A 21,848-nucleotide genomic window follows, 5' to 3' on the forward strand; every position below is an offset into this window, starting at 1 on the left:
TACAAAACAGGAATAAAAGTATCTATAATTTACACTCTGGCTTTACAAATTAACATTTTGTTGTGGTGAAAAATATATTAAATTTCAGATGCCATTTCCATTGTTTACACCCTATCTAATAATTTAAAAAGCACAAACTACGTAGTGTTATGTGAATAAATACACAAATAATATTGAGTACTTCTGGTCCTGGAAGCGCTATCCTCCCCTGTTGAAAGCACACCTATAGGGAAACAGGTAGCATTTTTGTAAGAACCACCTGAATAACAGACAGGAATTTACTGTAATGCACTGTTAGTGACCATACACCCTGGATGCCACATACTATCCTACCCTTGTACCAAAAGTCATTGAACAGTTATACCTAGCACCAGAAGATGATCAGTCTTCAAAGTCGTCTTCCCAGAGCCATGTTTTCTATAATTCAAGCAGTTCACTATCCTGAGTAAGCTTACCATCGAAAGCATTCTCTATGAGAACCAAGATGCCTTAAGAATAGCTAGATCATGAGTGCTGCCTATGTGTAAAGCAATATGTACATAATTTTTTGATCCTTCTCCTCAATTATTGGAGTCAATACTTCCCAGATAGTCCTTTTTCCCTTTCTCCTAGAATAATCTCAACTATACGTAATATTACACAATTATAACATAATTACCTCCTTCCTGCCTCCACAGTGAATGAAGATATATTATTGTCTTTTTTCTTAGACACCAAACATCTTATTATACCTTTATGCTACTAACTTCTCTTCTGTCTCAGAAGTACCAGCTGCAATTCCACCCACATAAATGGATGCATGTCTAAATAAACTCATAGCAGTTGGCTTTGTTTTGAAATTTGCTGTGTCTGTGCAGCCCTTCACAGACTTAGAACACTGTTGTTGAATACGATACCAACTATGACACGGTCTCTTCAAACAGGGAATAAATGCCACTTTCCATTTCCCTTCAAAAACTAATATTAAATAAAGGTATAATTTTAATGTTTAGGTTGATATTTAAAAGGGCAAACTCCCTAGAGAGATTATCTTTCTGCTTTTCAGCATTAAAATCAATAGTGCCAGCAAACTGTATCACTTTCCACAGATGAAGAACACAGCAGTTTATCAACTAAGTTCACTCCAGGATCAAATGATTGGCACTGACTTTGAAGCCTTTGAGCACTTTAGCAATGCTATCTGAATATAACCTAATGACTGCATTATAGCAGAACCCACAATTTTCTTGTATTAAAGTTCATATATCACATGTAGTGATGTTCCTGAGACACTGAGGTTTTCTAAATATAAGTTATTTCTTAGAAGGCAATGTTAAAAAAAAACAGTAAAATATGCTACTTCAGACTTTTTTTCCTTATATCCTATATTCCTCTTTTATTTCTGGCTCTTACAAGCTAGACAGCAAACCAGTAAAATCAAGATAATTTCCAGCCTGCAACTGTGAAAATTAATCAGATGACTTGTAGTCAGTCAGCAAATAGTTAACACTTGCATCGACAAGCCAGAATGGATCCGCACAGAGGAGATGACACCCATCCCGACAAGTCCAAAGAGTAGCAGTTGAGCATAAATAACTACTTAAGGTTTTGTTATTTGCTTGGTGTCCCAGACTCAGTATACAGCCCTCAGCAATGCCCAGTTCCTTAATAATAGCAGTGGCCACAAAGGTACTGAAAGAGTTAAGTTAAATTTATATGTGAATGTATACTTCTAAAATATGTTAAAGGTCCACATCCAACCCAATCTTTAATTAGTGCAAAGATGGTACGCTCCATTTATGGTCTAATAAAGGATTCCATTAATTTTTCTATATACTACCATTCTTTAATACTGTGTACAATGGAAAGCTTGTCTTGGAATAAGTCACAGCAAGAAGGAAACCCTTCATAAGAATACAAAGTGCTCTGGTTTGAAAGTTACTATGTTTTACCAAGAAAACTCTAAAAACAGAGTTCTCGGGTGAATTATTTCTACCTCGCTGACAACCAGAAATATTTTTTCCACCAAAAGCTTAAGTCCACTTCACAAAATTAGTTTATTTGTAATGCTCACTGTAAGATTTCGTCTTGTATGCTGTGGTATAACTACAGCTTACACGCACACTGTATATGAGGGCTAAGTGTAATCTCAGACAGATCTGCACCAAGAACAGGAAAGATCTTTTTTCTCTCTTTTCATCCTGTTAAAACACCACAGGGTAATGTACACTTAATGGGATCTAAGTATATTGAATGATTTATACGGGGTGGGAAAGTACCAAACTTATTTCTCATGTTGACAGACTCTCAAGAAAAGCCATACAAACATAGTCTCACTTTTTGGCCTGATCTGGGGCTGGGCACAACCTAATAATATAGTTTGAAGACATTAAGCCTCGTTTATAACTTTATTTAAATTATTTTATTTAAAATATGTTACCATTAATACTTCAAAGAACGTATATACAACACCTTTGTGTAAGATTTGGTGCAGCTCTCCAGCTAAATCAGGAGGACAATACTCGTATCTCTCCTTCAATTTAGTCATTCAGGGATCAGAGTGGAGAATATGTAATGACTGCATCAGGCAAGGACCAAACCGTGTATTAATAGTAATCCTATAAATTATAATATAATTAAAATCATAAGCTTATTCCAATTTTCAAAAAGGGTAACAACGTCTAATCACACTGCCTATTACGAACCACAGTTGGCCTTAAGCAGGTAGGTGACTTCAAACCTATGAAATGTGTATTTATAAATGTCAAGCATCTCAAAATTACTCTGACAAGCAAGGAAAAATTATAACTGACCAAAAAAATGTAAAACCCTGGAAAAGCTAAAATCATAATGCCAGCGGACCAAATGCTAAAACCACTGATATCAGTGGACCAGCATTTCAGTGACCAGGAAAAGCGACAAAGCTAAGCACTTAAATATTCTCATTGAGAAAACCACAGTTTATACCTCTATTCACTTAAATTTACAGTGAACTGACAAAACTCAAAGCAAAATTAAAATTTCTGAGGCTACTACCTGGTAAAAAAAGATATGGAGAATTTAAGCTAAGTCTGACAAAAGCTGTTAATGCTTGCCCGAAGCACAAAAAGCATATAATAATTTTGACGTCAGGATCTCAAGGTGAAACCAGCATGCAAAATTTTGTAATGTGAATCGCCGTGAAGCCTTTTCAAAACCTATGCTGGAGATCGGATTGTAACAAATCCGTCTGGTTTTACAGATTTGCATTTGTACCGCTGATTTCAGTTGGGAATGGAAAACCACGTGACGTATTGTTTCCAGTTTTCCTTCAGAGGTGTGACTGTGCACTACCCAGTTTACCAACGAGGACTTCCACTGTTTTCTGAGCGAGATCTGGTGATCAAGAAGGTAAAAAGCCTGCGATAAGGTGAAATAATGCAACACTTCCCAAGCCTGAGGACATCACCTTTTTAAACCTGGCTGAAAAATTTCCTAAGTGGAAGATTGCACTGTAAAATTACAGCTACATTTCCTGGTATGATGATAAATGGGGTTGCTACCATTCATATAAGGGGGGGGGGGGGGAAAGTTCTGTCAGGAATTTGTCTTAGAAGAGTAAGAGGTGATACCAAAGCCTGTCGTTATGCTTGCAAGATGCCCATCTCTGCGTCTAGCTTGACGGCACAAGCTTTAGATAAACATCTTAAGCTGCTTTATCAGGACTCACATTTATATAACTCTTGGTAAATGCAGTGAGGCAGTTAGCTGACTGCAGCATAAAGTTAAATAAGGATATTTTTAAAATTATTTTTATTTTTTACCTGAGGAAAAATGATCAGATGTCCTGCTTTATAACCGTACCAGCTGCTTCCATGGGGCAAAGGATTTGACCTCGCAAGACAAGCCAGTTGTGGAGCCAAAAGCACGGCCATGCAGATCTGGACTGATGGGAATGAAAAGTGGCATTTTGCCTTTTCTCTTCCCTTTCACCTTAACTGAAAGAGCATAGCTTAAACCATGTTCAGTTTAGATCAAGATGAAGTATAATCTAACGCTAAGAGTCTGAATCTCTTGTTTTGTCCAGAGTCCTGCAAGAAGGGTAACACCATGGCGACACAGTTTCACCTCTCATTTTCATCTTTGAAATACAAAATGGTAATTCATTTCTAGTGATGGATAAGCTCTTCAAGACTTACTGGCTTCTTTTGGCAACAAGTGATACAGCACTAGTACTGACTACTCTTCTCCGGTATCACTTACTCTTCTGAAAGAATTACCACTGAAGGCATGTAAGTCCTCATGACAGTGACTGCAAGAGTAAACAGACATTAACTTCCTTTGTGTTTTTTCTGATTGTTTTAATTAATCACTTATCTTCCAAATGCTTACTAAAATCATTTGGCTTACAAGAAAATGCAAACAATGGCAATAACATGGAAAGCTATTTCTTCTACAAAACATATTTACACATCTACACTTTTTCTAACTGTAGAAAACCAATGTTAAATTATTTCAATCTGATTTTTTTATTTTCACTACCGATTCTGAATGGCTAGCACATATGTGCTATATCTTCAAATACATTAATGTCAAGTTGTACCAGAAAGGGAGTAAAAACAGCAATTATGTGTCATTTTGAAATCACTTGGTAAAGCTAGTAGGGTGACAGAGGGGAAGTAAACAGTCAAACTATGCAGAGAATATTTGTATTCTGATTTTTTCCTTCCTTCCCTTTCATTTTATGAGGTCGTCGGCCCAATATTTCTTCATTTTCTGCTCAGACTGAACTACTTTAGAAAAAATCGGCTTCAACTAAGTTTTAAGGTGTATGTTTTCCAGGTTCCTCTAATTTTATTTTAAGTGAATATATTATCAGAAAATACATGTTTTACTCCAAACAAAACTATTTTGACAGCTTGCATAAATATGTTTTATGAATCTAAATGAAAAGGTCTGGTACCACATTAAGAAATACCATAGGCAATAGTCAGCCATTTCAAGTTATTTTGACTGTTATGGTAATAGTGCTTCCATATATTCAGAAAGTCTTGTAAGAATAAAATTACTTCTTGCACTGTTTCTAAATGCAGTACACATTTTCATTGATATTTATTTTGTAATAAGGTATACATTTCTGTTATAATTCAAAATTTCACTTTCTAGAGATGCTGAACATGCCTGTGGATTTCACAGGGCTGCAGAAGAAAGAAGCAGCCCCACCACGGCTCCAGTAGGTGCTCTACAGCACAGCAGCTCAAAGGGTAGCTGGACAAAAGTCAGGAGGTGACCAACAGATATTAATTCTAGCATGGACTGTTGACTATCGCAGTAACAGAAGCACAACTGTGTTAGCTATATAAACTTAATTTAAGCCACTTCAAATTACTGGTGGGGGGCAAACCAATCCAAATCCAACTACTGGATCATTCTAAGAACTGATTTCTGCTTGCACTTTATTTTGTGGACATATTCTGCACAGCCAGACCTCACATTTCATACACTGAGTTTCCCAACCACTCAATCTATTTTTTATTTCAATACCACAATAAAAATAAAATGTTTTTTTAAAATATTTTTTATTTTTTGTTACAAAACCCTGGTAAGTTAACCTAGGAGCCAAGAAAAGACTGCAATCTCATGATGGCATGACAGTATGTTACTTTTAAATGCAATTATTAAGCATACTTTGGCTTATGGATGTCAAAGTAAACATATTTTCTTCAATAATAGCTACAAAATGGCTCCAGATAGCCATTAGTGCCCTTTCAGAAAGGCTTATTTGTTCACTTAAAGTCTAGCCAGAGAAATAAAATCTGAATTAAAAGAAAGCAGTACCTAAACTGAAATTATGTACTACATCTTTAAATAGCCAAAAAGCAACACTTAGTTTTAAGTACTTGTTTTGTTTATAATTCTCCTGATTTTACTTAGAGAGATGCTGTTTCTTTCTCAAAGAAGATTAACTTCAATGGCTGAAATAGATGAGCTTAATGCCAGAATTACGCTAAACACTACAAGGCAGAGTAATTTCATGTAAACTCAGTATCACAAGTGTAGAGTTTTAGGGAAGACATCTAGCATTCGTTGTTACTGAGATACTACAAACAAGAGGAAGCTTGTAACTTCAAAGTTAGAAAGTATTAGAAAGATGATCCCACTTCTGAGAAAAGAATCCTTTGTAACTTCAATATTCATTCTGTTGGTAGCTTCCTACATCAAAACAATTCAGTTATTTGCTAGGTAATGCTCTCTAACACAAACAAAAAACAGAGTTCAGCATATTACCTTCATTAGCAATAAAGGCACGAAAGTATTTTATAATACGAAGGTTTTTTTCCCCTCATAGATTTAATTGGAAAAAATCTGAAATCCATTAATGACACCAGAAAGTAAACATAAGCATTTAGGAATCAACATGTCTAATATATCAAGGGATTAGCCTATAAAACTCATTGTAAACCAGTCCTTTGGGAAGAAAAATGGGCAAAAGTGTATGGACTATATGTAGATGCACTGTTTTCCCCCGAATTGCCTACCTAACTTTTATAATTTTATACCTTTTCTTTGAAAGTGTGCCCTTTCAAACCACTGCTTATTTACTGGTTCATAGCCAAGGTTAAGCTACTGCCTAATATCCAAGCCAACAACTACACACTGATTATGTAGAGCAGTCACAGACTTTCTTTTTTGAAGAAAAGAGATGTGTATCTTAGCATCACCAGTGCACTTTGTCTCCAGTCTCTCTCTTGCTGGGAGATGTCTGTGAAGAAGCAATACAGAGCCATGTTGTTCAATAAGGTTACAAAACACACACACATGAAATATAACTATATGGCTGCAGGATCCTATTAAAAAAAAAAAAAAACCACAAACAATCAAACAAAAAAAAACCCAAAAAACAACACAGAAACCTGCCTTTTGCATTTCTTGACATTGTGATCAGGTTCCAGGGGAGTCAAACGGCCATTTCATGCCACACGCTTGGCAAAATCTACTTGTACTACAGCTGTACTGCCATCGAGGAAATCAGGCACAGCAGAGTCCCTCTGGTGCCACTGTTTCTTCTCCAACAAACATTAATAAAAACAGAATAGGGAAAACACACTGTGCCTGGGGTGGGACTCTACGTCATCAGCAATCATAAGGATTTAAATAAATCCTGTAATATTTATTCATATTAATATTATTTAGGGTAAGGATAAGGCTTGACATGTCACTGGGTTATGACCCCTTTTGTGACTTCCCAAAGGAATGCTTGCAGACTTTCTTTTTAGCATAAGATCAGGTCACCGAAATTGGGATGTGCTAGGAACAGTTTTGTAGAATCTCTTGGCATTTCATATCAAATCAACACAGGTAAGTATAACATTTTTCCTTTGCAGCTGATACTAGAACTAGACCCGATACCTGCTAAGAGCCACATTTGGATGCTGAGGGTCAGCATATGCAAATCCCTTAGTGGGATCAGAATGTTAATTGCTACATGCTCAAATTATTTGCTTTCAGCTGCTTTAGATACGTCATCCATCAAAGATAAATTACAGTATTTAAATTGCCTTCTGCCTGTTGTTTTCAAAGGAAAAAAAAACAACAAACCCCCCAAAAAACCCCACAAACCCAAACCACAGATCAAACAGTTATCAAATAGTTAGTTATGAAATAAGGAATATGAAGAATTACTCCACCAAACTCAGAAGCAGGGCAACTGCTTAAACAGTATACTTGGAAAACTACAATATAACACATCATCCTATAATTATTTAGTTAAGCATTTTTAGGGAATCTTTTTTCCATTATATTATAAGTCACAAGTCCATTAGGAAAAAACATTATCAGCCTGCTTCCTGCAGTGGTTCCTTATGTACTTTATAGCTCAATGTAAATGTGAATACAGAATCTGTAGCGAGGCATCCTATGCTTACAGCAATGACACATATGTTTGGCACGCAGAAGCGCTCAGACTCAGTAGTTTTCCTTCTCGAATTAATACTGCAGGGTATTTTTCATGCTATTGTTTTATTACATATGACTTATTTCACAAATTGCATTTAAATTTATTTTAGCACTGAAGTAAAAAAGAACTGTAAAATATCCAGATGTGATTCTCATTTTAGTCTGTGGCTATATTTGACAGTTCTTTTAAAAACATTTGATATACTTATGCTATCATAAACATAATATTTAATATCATACTGAATAAACAATAAAAAGATTGGGTTTGCATCCAAAGACAGATCACACACTTCATAAAGATGAGTAGAGAAATAGTTTTTCACATCTTGAGATTTGTGTTCATATTCAACCTGGACATCTAATTGAAATTATTGTATTGTTAAAGCTTTCACTTAATGAGCAGCTCCAATGCTCCTAACGGATCATTTGGATGTACAAGTCGCTGGTAAGTTTGACAGTTGGATGTGAGATCTTCCAAGATTTTATAAGCATTTTATAAAATAATAAAAACCCTTCGCTGTCACAGGAAGTTCCTCCTAAATGCCCTGACCATCCTGCTGTGTGGTTAGTGCCGAGGCAAGGAAACACAAAATCCATCACAGGATGGAAACACCATTACGCTTGCTCCAGGAACACAGACACATTTAGTCATACACGGGAATAGTCTCATTTTGTTCTCATGAAGTTAAGCACATACAACCACCCACCTGGCTGAAAGGCGTTATGCAAAATCACCCACAACCAATCTTGTACGTAGAAGTAGAAAGGGAAGACTCACAGCCCTCCAGGTGAGCATCCCTCCTCTCTGTGTTCTGCTCCCGTAGGATGCTTAAAAGGTTGAACAAGTAGGTGTGCAAGTAGAAAAAAAAATAAAATATATGACTGCTATTGCTAGCATCCCGTCATTATACCTATTTCACTACTTCATGCCACGTGGATACTGACAATTTAAAATGAAATCTGCAGCACTTTCCTACGATCTCAGTGTAGGTAATTTAAGAAGAAAAAAGGAAAGGAGGCACTGCTCTTTTTTATACACCGTCTTTGATGTTATGCTAAAGTATAGCCTTACTGTTCCCAACCTAAAGTAGCAGTTGCTTTATTTTGTTTTAATTAACTCAGCTTATTTTGCTATTATAAGTGACTATTAGATCATTCTGTAAGGTCAAGAACGCGTCACAAAAATGAATACCTTGTGTATTTGAAAATGGAAAAATATCAGAATGCTATTTCCACTGTAACCCAAAGAACAAACAACCAAATACTTCTGTTAGGCATGTGTTAGATAAAACATTTTAAATATAATTTCCAACTTATGAACAATTACTGCTGCTGAAAGAAAAAAACACGTGCTTACAGTTAGGAGACAGCAGCCTAGCTTTACTACTTTTGTACAGTACAATTACATTTCATTCTCTGAAATTTTGCAGCCAAGGAATGCCAACAGGCCAACAGAAATCTTTAGCTGAGCTTTCTCCTATTAAACCCACTATATGTTCACATGTTAGCCAAGAAAGGATTGACATAGTCAATGAAACTAAAATTACAGCTATGGCTGTAGTTTTGCTTATAGCCATAAACTGGTAAGCAAGAATATTATCCAGTGTGCAGGCACCACCATACACGCCATGGCTGAGGGCTACCAGGCAGTGTGAGGAGACAGGGGATCTTGTTCATGCAGAGTCACCCCAAGCTCAGAGTTTATCACCTGCAACTCTTATCCTTCTCACGGCTGGCCTGGCTGCTAGCAGAAAAGCAAAAAAAAAACCAAACCAAACAAAAAAACCCAAACAAGTCCTGTTTAGCCTCAAGCTGCGTGTTCTTCACAGGAAGACTCCTTTACCCTTTCTAATGAAGACTGAGTACTGACTATACTGATTATAATTCATCCAGGTAGGAGTGAGTAGGCAAAGCAGATGCTAGCAAACACACTGCACACAGCCAAGACAGCCAAAATCCAAAATTAATTCAATCTTTAAAATCTTTCCACAAGCCCCACCAAGAAAAATCACAACATGCTGAAGATCTCTGTCAAGGTTTTACCTATAAAAGGAGTAGCTCACAAAGTAGAAATTCAGATGCAAACTGTAAGCTAGCGAGGCTTACAAAACACTTGCTAGTGACAAGGACAGACCAAGCTGAGCCCCCAGTAGTATTGTCTCTTTTTTCAATCTCCACAGATTTTGATTTCTTTTTTGAAAAGACACCATTAAGAAATTAAAGAGAATGATAAGGCTTTTCACATCAGTACCTATTGTTGATGTTAGAGGAGATACAACACAGTCAAATAGAACAGGCTGCATTGAAAGGACAACCCAGAAGGAGGCAGGGACACATGGTAACGCCAGGGATTGTTCTGTACATAAACCCAAGACCAGAGCAAGCTGAGCTAACCTTAATCCTCCTGGAAGAAATACCAAAAGTCATGAACTCACAATTTTGGATTGTTTCTGTATCTAACTAGTGAACCACATGTCTTTGTCCTGCTGCCTGTGCTTGTCTTCCAAACACTGCTGTTTACCTGGCTGATGGCATTCTTCTTGTTTGGAGTCATGCTTCAGGTAGCTTAAGTGCCCAATCCCTTAATTTCAGTGTCTAAACCTACACATAAAAATTAAATATAAGTAGCCAGGTGTAATGATGATAATTTGATGACTAACATATTAAATGCTAGCGTAAGGCCAACTTTATGCATGTACACACTATCCTAACAAATAATTGTCTCTGTTAATCCTTCTTATATCTTTTAACCTGTAAACCCATGAAATACTGCATACTTTTTTAAAGAGGGAGAGTCAATTACCTATACAATCTAAGTCATAAAGCATTTCTACTTTCTGGTTCTCCGGTCCAAACCTAAAGTAATTCCCAGAGCTAAGTTGAGAGAGCAGGAAGGAGGCTGTGGTAGAGGAATGACAGTGACCAAAGGAAATGGAACAATTTATTCCACTAGGGAATTACCATGGGCTTTCTTCAGCTATCCTGTCAGCACAGAGGAGGAGGTTTTTTACTGCCAAAACCTGTAATTTTAAAATAAGTAATAAAATCCCAGTATATATTTATTATATATGGTACAGTTCATTTTTACTACCTTAATTTTCACTTATGTTTTCTTTGGAATTATGGTCTTTCAAAACCACAAAGATCAGATACATAGGCAAATGTCAACAAATATAAATTATTTTAAAATAAAATTCTGAAAGCAAAACCTCTATATAATACACTATTTTAAACAACAAAACTAAGGCAATTATTGGCCTTTTGAAGAGAAGGGATGTAAAAATTATTATTGCTTTATAGAAAAGCTTAATGAGGTTTGTAGTGAGTACTGCTTTTATTGTATTTTCTTATAACAAATGCTTGAAATAGCTTCCAGAGAACATTCAGCAGATATTTAATTCCCAACAACAGATGACTAACAAAGCACATAAAACCCTTTCATTCTCTTCCTGTATGTTTGAGCTTCAGCAGTATGACCAAATGACAACAATGAATTGACTTTTCAATAAAAATAAAGTACATAGTTTCCAGATGTTAGAAATGAGTGGATGTAAAGGAAGGAAAGCTTATTAGAAAAATAACTCAAAGAGGAATGATAGATAAATTCAGTTGATATACTTGTATAAAGTATTATATATATTGCTACTTAAAATCGCACTATACCAAATGTTCATTTTTAACAAACCATACTACATTATTTGTATTTATAGTTCCTATGGGTGAACTTGATAAATACCCATGAATAATTCAAGCATTACTAATGTCTTGCTTCATCACATTAAAAACAAGTAATTCTAATTAGTGATCTATGAAGCATATAAAATCTATGCATCTTATAGGAAAATGACAAAATGAATTAAAAAAAAAGGGACAAGGAGAGGGAATAATAGAGTAGATCATTTGTCCAGCTTCCCTGTAGAAAGGTACAGACTGTGTTATGTCTGCAAGGGACAGAACAGCAAAGGGTGCATTGCAAGCATACGTGTGTGGCATGGAGTAACGGTGAATATTTTTATTCCAACTTTTAACTCTTTTACAACCATCTAAAGTAAAATATCTATCAGTCTGCTTTTTCTACTGTTGAAAGAATGCAAAATCCATTGCAATTGCACATGCCTAATCTTAGAAGGGAAATCTGGGGAAAAAAATCATGCCATCTCTACTAGATGTTGATTAAAAGGTGGCATTTTTAAATCTATCCAATGGACCTTAATACAATACAGAAAAATGTTAATAGTTTAATAGCTCTAACAGAAGAGCAACGAACGGCATCATTCATTATTCAGCCTATATACACCTAAAGTTATGCCAAAAAAAAACATGTTCATGGTATCTCTAGTCATAAATGCAAACAGCAGTACACAATAAATGTAGTTCCATAGAATTTCTCCACTGCATTAAACATAGTCTAATGGAAATAGCTTGAAAACTTTTTAATACTGACTTGCTTATTAAGCCATTCAGTAATTTAAATAACCACCTTCAGCAGTCCCAAATTTCATTAATCCTCTGAAGACAGAACTACTGACCAAAAAAATTAATACAATAGTTTTTAATTTAACTACATATGAGAGAAAAGCACTAGCCACTACAACAGTGACTCAAAAAGTAAATACAGTCTCCATAATTGTAAATGTTGAATATCACCTAAGGTAACTAAAATACAAGTGTGTAAGCTGTTTAGTCTTCATCATAAAATGATGTTGCAGTTCCTCATATCATAACATTTTTTTCATTACTGCACATATTTTAAATCAAAATAACATGGGTCAACGTTTTCTTTAGTTTACGTTCTGCCTGAGATTGTTTCACTTAAGTCTGTTCCAACATCAGTGAGAAGACCAGTACCTGAAGCCATGAATTGTCTGACACAAAGGTCCTGAGAAAGAGGCTTTCAGCTGCAGGTTTTACATTTTCTCAGCAGATAATGTTCATTGTTCACGTCCATCCTAACACATCCTTTCCCTACCACAGTTTCTTTCATTGGAAGATTTATCTTGCATTGCTATATGCTCTGCTACCTGACTATACTCATCAGTGAGCTAAAGCATCAATTTTCTACAAGTTGTTTTTCTTCCTTTTCCTGATGCTTTCCTTACATAAACATCTGATAACTATGTGATCAACAGAATGTTTACAATAATTGAACAACTAAGCTGCTAGTAAGAAAAATTTTTCACAGCAAAATTTAACAATAGGCAATTTGAAAGTATGTCTTGCTATTATTATAGCCCAGTAGATGGTCACCTGGAGAAAGAGACGGGTTTTTTTCATGGAAGGGTCCAGGAACAGCAGTGGTATTACATTGGTCTAAAGGGCAAGTACTGAATGAGGAAGGTTACTCCACTGACAAAGCATACGCTAGCACATGCCTATACTAGCAAGTCATTAAATTCCAAAACAGTTGTAAAAAAAAAAAAAAAAAAAAATCTGTCAGATTTTAGATCATTCACTAATAGGAAATAGGATTACTTTGATAGGTAAAATATTCAGAATAAATGAATTACTGAGTTTACTCCTGATAGAGATCTGTCAGATATTCAATTATATGACTCAAAATAGAGTTAGGTAAATAAGGCACTCTTCAGTTTGATGCCTGAATGAAAAGATCAGATTAATCATAAAAATCTTGTTAGGCCTAAAACGAAATCTTACTTTAATTGAAGAATTATTTACCATGTTAACCTTATTTTTAGGTTAGGAGAAAAGTATCACCACTTTGAAAAGTCATTCTCATCTAAAAAACTTGAAACCAACCATTAACTTCTTAATAAAAGAAAAAAAAATCAGTTGTTTTAGTAGCTGAAGTTTCTTAGATTAACTGCATAGGAATTTGCAAACAGAAAAAAAAACTCTAAAGACAGGTGCAGCTTCAGGGGACTGCATTTTTTCCCGTTTTTACCCAGCTGTGCCAGTGCTCCCCAGACTGCAGAAGCACTGGCTGGAAGGGGCCTCTGGAGGTCACCTTGTCCAGCCTCCTGCCTGGGACTACCACCAACTCCAGGTGAGCTCTGTCATGCCTCTGCCTGGTCAAGTCTTGAAAACCTTTTAAGATGGAGATTTTTCAACTCAAGTGACCTGTCCCAGAGCTGCACTACCCTCCTTGCAAAAATTTCTTCCTAACGTCCAGTTTGTACCTGCCAAGCTGTAATTTATGGCCTGCATCCCTTGCTGCATCATCTGGCACGATCAAGTAACTCAACCAGCGAGTAAGCTGTCTTAACCAACTATGGTTAAAAGCCACCTTTTTGCAGACACAAGCTCCAGCATTAGAGGTATAGTATGAAAGCTCCCTCAGATCATGTAGAAGCTTCATGAGTTTCTGTAGAAAATACAGAGCTCAGTCTTAAGGAAAGTACAAGTATTCGTAATTTTAATTATATACATTTTTCTGAGGTGTTAGAGCACGAGAGGTCTTACAGATCTTCTTCCCTCCTGCAGTGACCACAGACGTAGTCACCACAGAATTTACTCATGGAAATGCAAAAAAAAATATAGGGTGTAAACAACACTGTCTGTTGGAGGCTGCCATTTCAGCTCATTTTCATGGGGGGGAGGGGGAAATCTTACAAAAACCCAGAAGACTAAAGAGTTTCATATTGTAATTACTTTACAACACTTTTGTAATAATTAAGTATATTTTACAGATGTCTTGAAGACAGAACTTCCAAAAACATACAATTACAGCTACCTGAAGTAGTTCCAGAAACCCAGAGAGGAACGCTTTCTCTTTAAAATTATTGAGTGCTTTAAAATTAATTTAGCAAAAGCTACCTAATTTCAATGGATACCCTTAGTTTTCACCTTTTAAATTTAAAAAGAAGCATAAAAGAATGTGTCTCGTTTTTACACACTATAATGGCAGCAAAAAAAGAAACAACAAACAGACGAAGCAATTTCTCAAGTTCATTGCTTTTGTAGTCTCCCTTGATTAAGGTGTAATCAAATCTGTGAATGCAAAGCAGGACAGGAATAACTGATTATGTCTGAATTTGGTGAATTTTACCCTGATAGACTATTTACTTCAATGATGACAGATTAAGTCTTTGAAGGACTACTTTGTTTGAACTGGACACAGTATGTGAGTTTTAATACAATTATGACCATGGTGTTTTTTCTGTGCTCAAGGATAAGATATCCAAGGTGGCAACAATGTATTTGCTTTATTTCTTCTTCCATATTCAGGTGTAGTATGCACATCAAACTTGAAGACTTTTAATGTATCGCTGTACATATGTCTAATAAATACTATTCTCCCTCATGAAGCACAAACTGCTGAACACAAAAATTCATTTTTCTAAATTCCTTAATGCTGTCAGGTAAAGAAACACATCCCTTGGTGTAATACCCTGTTTGGGGAGTTCTGTGCTAGCACGATCTAAATGCAATACAAATTATTTTTCTAAGAAGAAATCCTTCTTTTCAATCATGGAATTAAGAAACAAAGACAAATAAAACTCACATGCTAAGCTATAACATAAAAACTTTTTAATTCTATTCTACATCTAAATTCCATGTTTTATTGAGTGGGTTCCAAATTTGCTTAAATGAATTCTCCAGTCCCCAACGTTTTAAAATAATAAGTTTTAAAAAACTTTCACTGTGGTAATATTTGTTTCCATAGAAACAGGACTGAAAGCAGGAGCTGCTCTTAAAAGAATTAGAATTCTCTCCCAGAATTGAAAGACTTAAAAATAATAACATATTAATAAAGCTATTGTCAGAATATATATTTTATCATTTTGGAAAAACAGAGCATGATCTTACATCCACTGGAGTTAATAGGACTATAATTTGTGATTACAATAGAATAAACCTAAATCACTGAGAACATATTACTGAGCTAAAATAATAGATCAAAAGATTATTCAGTTAAAGGGATAATTTTCTAATGAAGTTTTAAATTAAATTTAGCAGGTGACTATCAGTTGAGGCCATTTTTAGAAAAATTACAATGAAGAATTATGAGCCAAAAACGTTAAACAATAGATACTAAGGATTATTACTATTCACATAATTCATTTCTATTACCGTTGCTTAATTTTTTGAGAGTGAATTACTTCATTAAAGTCTGATTTTACAGCCAGTCAGGTGCATTTCTAAAATCCAGCCACACAGTAAAGGAACATATGGACATCACGCTGGCATAAACCTAAACTTCTATAGGATTAAGAGCATATATATTTTATAGTAATTAGTTTTGCTTTTTTCCTCACAGAAGTCTTTCTAAGTGCACTTGTCTGCATACCTTGTAAACATTCAAGCATCTCCTGTAAGAACATTAGTAACTTAAGAAATAATAATTTACCTCCCCAAACCCATAACTCCAAACAGAATCTTGAAGAAAGAATGTATCCAGGATGGGCTTGCAATTACTAAGGTTCCTGAACGCACGCAAATCTCACCTCTGCAGAGTTCTGCTGAGTTAAAGAGTTACTCGGGTTCACTGATGCACAACTATAATTTTTAAGTCTGAAATGATAGACAAGGACAACTTTTTCTTCCTTTGCATCCACTCCAACCACTTTACTCTCTGGATCAGCTTCTGTTATACTACACATATATAGTACTAGAAGAGCAGCAAAGCTGGTGAAGGGTCTAGAGAGCAAGTCCTACAAGGAGCAGCTGAGAGAACTGGAGTTGTTTAGCTTGGAGAAAAGGAGGTTCAGGGGAGACCTAATTGTTCTACAACTACCTGAAAGGAGGCTGTAGGGAGGTGGGCGTTGGCCTCTTCTCCCAAGTAGTAAACAATAGGACAAGAGGAAACCGCCTCAAATTGCACCAGGGGAGGTTTAGATTGGATCTGAGGAATCATTTCTTCACTGGCAAGCACTGGAAGAGGCTTCCTAGGGAGGTGGTTGAGTCACCAACCCTGGAGGTATTTATAAGATGTGTAGATGTGGTGCTTAGGGACATGGTTTAGTGGTGGACTTTATAGTGACAGGCTAATTGTTGGACTGAGTCTTAAGGGTCTTTTCCAACCTAAATGATTCTACGATTAAGGCAGACACAGCCTTTGATAGTTCAGGTTTGAGTAAAGCTTGGGGATTTACAGTCTCCACAGCTCAAAGAGGCCCAAGAAATCAGTATTGGTCACAGCGACAGCAGCACCCAGGGTTTGGCAGGGTAATTACCACCAAGTTTGGAAGGAAGCATGGCAAAAAGAAAATCTGAACAGCTTCAGACTTCAAGCATTCTTCCAAGTTTTCTACTACTGAGGAATCAAGTAAAGCTGCTGCAATTCTCCTACACAAGGTGTGTACATAACTTTTTCTAGAGCTGACCAAAATTGCACATTCTGTGACACATACAAAATATTTTCATCTTCAAAGGTTAATTCTTTACCTTTTCAACAGTTAATTACTTATACTGCTGTTCTCAATCTGCCATTCTGCTGCACATACCTGGTCAAACCCTTCAAGTTATCCTGAAGCCGCCAACCTAGCTAGGCTGACTAGCTTGAATAACATTGTCATCGTAGATTTTACTATGTAAATACCTTTGTTATTATTCTGAAAGATGAAATAGGTATTTGAATAATTTCAAGATGAAACCTGTCAAACAAATGATACCAGTCTTACTACAGACTTTGAGACCCATCACTGAAACTGGTGACCCTGTGTAAAATTAAGACATTTAGCATTTTCTTAGTCAGATGTTCAGTCTAGAGAACTTGTATCTGTCTTACAGTTGGGGTGAGTTTCACACCCTTCTGTGAGGGTGAAATTTCCTTACAAAGCTCAAAACCCACCAATTTATTTTCCTATGCTCACAGGTTTTATCATACATAGAACAGAATTCTGATAGACAAACCTTTGCAGAAAATACCATGGTTGGACTTTACAAACGTGCATGTATTTTTAATAAGTTTTTTTAGCCATTATTTTAACTGAACTACTACTCACATCTCTTGACTCCATATATTTTGATCAACTCTACAAGAAAATGACTGCCAGTACTTTCTTCCTAAAAATCTATTTTTACTAGCAGGTTAGCCGACTCATTTCTATTTTTCTTTAAAATTCTGAAAGACATTTTAAAACTTTTAATTTGCAACTTACACATTTACCATCACCACCTCAGGGGTTTTTTAGCTCTGTATTAGAAAACCACTCCCATGAAAAAGGTTTCTTCCTCCACAATGCACCATGACTCAAGAAAATATTTAACTTCTCAGTATTGCATCTACTTTCCTTGTTTTCTCCCTCTGGCTGACCAAAGAAGCCATCCACTCCTTTGAAATATACTGACAGTGGGAAGTACTTCTTTAAGTTTATTTTATTACTTGAACTATCTATGGTATGTAGAATGGAAATTACAAGAGTTAAATTCCTATTTTCTGCTACAATTTATGCCTTTAAAAAACCCACCATGGCTGAATTTAAAACTTTGAAGTATTTATGCTTGCACCAAGTAATTAAGCTTTTCTTGTGAGATGATAACATTAAAGTGTCATTTAACAAAAAACTAAGGATTTCACTTCCTTTAATTTTGATGTTAGGTTCATTTATTTTTAACAGTGAATTCACCATTACATGAAATACCCAGCCTAAAGGTTGGTTTAACTCCGGTAGATTTTGGCACTTGGCTTCTCCTTAGATGGTATGAAATTATTTGGATGCAATATGACTATTTCAAGTGTCTGATCCAATTTGTTCTGTTTGCAAAGTTGATTGTCAGGTACCATGTAACTGTATTGATTTTTGTTGAGATTCTACTGTCTTTAAGGAATATCTATTTTATCAAGGGTCTTTTTTTGATATTTCTTCTCACTGATTTCTTCTTCTAAAGTAGTGGTAATCAAAAGTGGTAAGCATTTTTCATTCCCTGAATTACATGTAAATGATAATACGTTTTCTGAAAAGGTACTGCCCACTGTCATCTTCAGTTGGCAGCTACTTAAAGTTTGAGGACATTACACGTTAAACAAGGAAACTGTTCAGAATAAAAAGTCTTGATAAAAAGTACCGTAGATATAAAAAAAAAAGTTAAAGCTTTGTCATCTGGTACACAGCCCACTAGTTTAATCCAATGGTCCAATGGTTTAACAACGGATATAAACTTAGAACCTTTACTTTAAACCATTATGTATTTTTGCAGGACAAAAGTGGAGTTTAAAGGAAACTGCAATGAAAAAGTGTATTTTCAGAATGATGGGGTTTGCTCTTCTTCACATAATATGCAAATAAAATGTTCCAGCAGTTTACACTGCACAGTATACCAGTTTCACTGGTGCATTTGTGCTTCTTTTCCGTGTAATGAACAAGTGACAGGAAAAAAATACAATAGCTTGTCTGTCCCTAGAGCTATTATACTGCAAATCTGCCCAAAAAACCTGGAAACACTTTTTTTTTTTTTTTTTGACACAACATTTTATTTAGTCATAATTGTATTTTGTTAATCTGTATTTTTCTTTTACGTCAACAGTACTCCAATGGCTAAAGCGGGGTCATACAGCTATCACTGGACTTCTGATGACATCTGTATTCACTCTAGACTCTCCATTCATTTTGTCCTCTGTCTTTACATCTTATTTTGTTGATAATCACAAATGATCTCACATTTGTGGTGAGTTTGGATTATATGTTTCTTTATTTCTGCTTCTGCTGGTGTCTTCATCGTAAAACAGAAATGAAGATGCAACTTACTCCATTTCAAAAGGCATGTTCGTGTCTTGTGGAAAGCAGTCTTAACTCCTATATTGGAATCTATTAATTATCCTTGTACTAAGCGTCTCATAGTTTGTAGTCAGACTGTTAAAATGCCCCATCAGTAGAAGCTTGTTATTTTGAAATGTTATATAGACAGCATCTTAGTCTCAACTACTCATTACCTTGCCACAGTTCCCCAGCAGCTTCTTTGGACCCTGGGCTACAAGAGGAAATGTCATAACACAGCACTGGCCCAGATGCCACTCAATGTCTATGACATCTTCGAATGCCCAGAGGTGCATGACTTCCCGGTGACCCGCAACACCACCATCAAGCCTACCCTGCTCACTCTGGAGGCGAAGCAGCCACAAGTCCCCAGTAGTCTAAAACATCTTGTGCCAACTCAGATCAAATTAATTTTGCCTCTTGTATTGCAGTAGATTTACTGTAGGATCCCTGGTAACACCAGTTGGAAGAAAACACAGCCTAACTTTCAGTATCTATGTGACAGGACACAGTAGCATTCCTGCTCTGGATTCCCAGACATTCCCATTTCCCACTTTTGTACGTGAACAATAATAATCTTCAACACTTTGCAAGGACCAGAAAAGTTACCACTAATTTCTGGAAGACAAGTTTAGGATGTTCAAGCTCTATTTTAGCTTGCCGTTAGAAGAACTTTACCGTAACATATTCATAGCTCCATATAATCTTTGCCTCCCAGTATACATAAAAGCAGAAAACAGCTGGCTGAAATAATCCAGCACCACCTTGTTTTCCCTCCTAATGTCACAGATTTTCATATATATGTCTTTATTTTGCTTTCATTTGCTTCACAGTTAAGCCACTGCTACACTCAACATACGCAGTTTTAAACCCACTTCTCCCATCCCACCATTTCAGTGATTTATTTTTACTGTTAAATCATCAGCTAATCTTGGAGATTCTGACCACTTCTTCCAAACTACTCATGCATATATTTAACCCAACCATTATCCATTCCTCTGTTTACTTCACAGCTCTGCATCTTTATTTAGGTACAAAAATCTTATCCTGTCTTTGCCAGATAAAACATTTTCCACCCTTCCCACACCTTCCCTTATGTTCAAAACCCAGACACATCATTACATGACACTCGATCATTCATCTCAAACAGGGGCTCTGCACAAGGAAGCTGTCAACAGTGGTACTGTGCACACTTCCGATTATTTAAAACTAAGCATGTTAAAGGCATGTTATTATGTCACTGAGCTTATGAAGTCTTCACTGATGTTGTTAATCATGTAGACCAGTCACAGGATTAATTTAAATGGAAGTAAGGCAGGCAGCAATTTGAATTTTCAATTTAGTAGACTTCTAAGTGTCATACATATATATATATTGATAAAAATAACTTCAGCATTGTTTTTTCTGAAGGATTCAATGAGAATATTAATTCTTTTGACCATACCTTAAAATAACTCTAACAGGAGCATAATTGTATTTCATGAAGTTTTTCCTCTTGACAATTTTTCTCCCCTTAGATATACCCAATAGAATAGGAACATCTTAAATAATTGCACAAAAGAAAAGGACAGTCATATACAGAACATACTTTTTGTTACTTTGGTAAGACCCACACTCATAGACAAATATTTTACATTTTCTTATGAATACACAAGAGCAGCGTCAGTGAATTTATGCAAGCAACATGTTTCAAGACTGCCAACAATGAAGCATCGTTCAAACTGCACTGTATTTTATGAATAAGCCTGTAATGTTATATTCTAATGAATCTATTTGACATTCAGTGGTGTGATGCAGTGCAAAGTAATTTTAATAATGCAGTGCATGGCTGTAGCTTATTATATGCATATGGAAGACACCAATGTCTTTAGGATGGACATTTAACTCAAGGTAGGAGGAGAGAGACAGAAATAGACTCAAGGAATGTAAGAAAGTCCTCATCTCAAAGTCTGATGGTATTCTGAGAATCTATGTATTCATTATACACACTCACACACGCACACTGTTAAAGCAGCAGAGAGATCATTTGGAATTAGAATGTAAGCCTTTCTCTTATTTTAAAAAAATTAACACATTATTTTTGCAATTTCTCAGGTTTTTGGGTGGACAACAGGGGGAATTATTTTAATTTAAAAGAAATATTATCTATTGTCAATATTTCCAATGGATTTAAGGAAAACAATGAATAAGATTCCTCTACAAAGGTTCACTTTCCTCCCCAGCTCAGGGGATGGACTTGTTCCACAAATTAATTAGAAAGAAAGTCTTGTAAAAAAT

The 21,848-nt window shown here is 35.8% G+C and overlaps 1 protein-coding gene across 5 annotated transcripts in view; it reads right to left on the bottom strand.

Moving 5' to 3' along the window:
• The window catches only part of CCSER1 (coiled-coil serine rich protein 1), a 722,600-nt gene that overhangs the window by 128,360 nt on the left and 572,392 nt on the right, over positions 1 to 21,848 (bottom strand). The window lies entirely within an intron of this gene.

The sequence above is a fragment of the Falco punctatus genome, assembly GCF_963210335.1.
Source record: "Falco punctatus genome assembly, chromosome: 1".
Lineage (NCBI taxonomy): Eukaryota > Metazoa > Chordata > Aves > Falconiformes > Falconidae > Falco > Falco punctatus.